Raw genomic sequence first — 1,735 nt, forward strand, 5'->3', positions numbered from 1 at the left:
TTTAGTGGAGACAGGGTTTCACCATGTTGGCCAGACTGGTTTCGAACTCCTGGCCTCAGGTGATCTGCCCGCCTCAGCCTCCCAAAGTGCTGGGATTACAGGCTTGAGCCACCGCACCTGGCTTAATATATATATATATTGTAGATATATATAAAATATATATATCTATTATATATATATATTTATGCAGGTAATATATGCTTATATATATATATATATATTTATGCAGGTAATATATGCTTATAATGAAATATTTTGGGCCCAGTGTGGTGGCTCACCCCTGTAATCCCAGCACTTTGGGAGGTCGAGGTGGGCGGATCACCTGAGGCCAGGAGTTTGAGACCAGCCTGGCCAATGTGGCAAAACTCCGTCTCTGCTAAAAATACAAAAAATTAGCCGGGCCTGGTGGCGGGTGCCTGTAATCCCAGCTACTCAGAAGGCTGAGGCAGGAGAATTGCTTGAACTCGGAAGGAGGAGGTTACGGTGAGCTGAGATCGCGCCACTGCACTCTAGCCTGGGTGACACAATGAGACTCCATCTCAAAAAAAAAAAAAAAAAAAAAGAAGAAATATTTTGTAAGTTAAGAAAAAGAAAAAACATACCAAAGAATATAAAAGTAAACATTATTCATAAATTCACCACCAACAACATTTGTCTATATTCCTTGTCTATCTTCATTTTTTTTTTTTTTTTTTTTGAGATGGAGTCTTGCTCTGTCGCCCAGGTTGGAGGGCAGTGGCGCCATCTTGGCTCACTGCAAGCTCCGCCTCCTGGGTTCACGCCATTCTCCTGCCTCAGCCTCCCGAGTAGCTGGGACTATAGGTGCCCGCCACCACGCCTGGCTAATTTTTTGTATTTTTTTTAGTAGAGACAGGGTTTCACCGTGTTAGCCAGGATGGTCTCAATCTCCTGACCTGGTGATCTGCCCACCTTGGCCTCCCAAGAGTGCTGGGATTACAGGCGTGAGCCACTGCGCCCGGCCTATCTTTATTTTTTTTTCTATTTTGTTTTTTAATAAATATACTGTGACTATTTTTAAGTGCCCAAGTATTCATGACTGTGTACTATTCTATGGCATAGATGTACCAACATTTATTTAATCAGCCTCCTATTTTAGAACACTTAGGTTTATTCCAGTTTTTTACTCTTATAACCAATGTTATGATCGAACATTCTTATTAAATAAATCTCAGTGCACATCTTCAATTATTTTTGAGGAAAGCTCTCCAGAATAGTAATTAATCAAAGGGCATACACATTTTAGAGAAATTGATAAATACTGTTTATTTTCCAGAAAGTTGCTATCTATTTTTGCTTTTGGCAATACACACGACAAAAAGAGATATGTGTGTATGTCTCTTTTTGAGCCCTTTCCAACAATGGGAACATTTTTATTTTTGTCAGTTTGATAAGTGAAAATGATTTCTTCTTGTTTTACTTATTCTACATCCCTTTGATTACTATTGTCACCTGTCTTAAATGTTTATTAACCATTTTAATTTATCAATTTTTTAATGTTGGCTTATAAATTTTGCCAAAAGTTTTCTATTTGGATATTTATTTATTTTTCTTAGATATATATATAACACTCTTCATATAATTAATTAGAACTGTCACCGTTAATCACGTATCAATATAAATAATTTTCCCCCAATGACTTTTCACTGTATTTACAGTATTTGTATGTGTGTATGTTTTGACTCCTAGAGTTTTTATTATTTCTTCCTTACCATTT

Source organism: Nomascus leucogenys, chromosome 13 (assembly GCF_006542625.1).
Source record: "Nomascus leucogenys isolate Asia chromosome 13, Asia_NLE_v1, whole genome shotgun sequence".
Lineage (NCBI taxonomy): Eukaryota > Metazoa > Chordata > Mammalia > Primates > Hylobatidae > Nomascus > Nomascus leucogenys.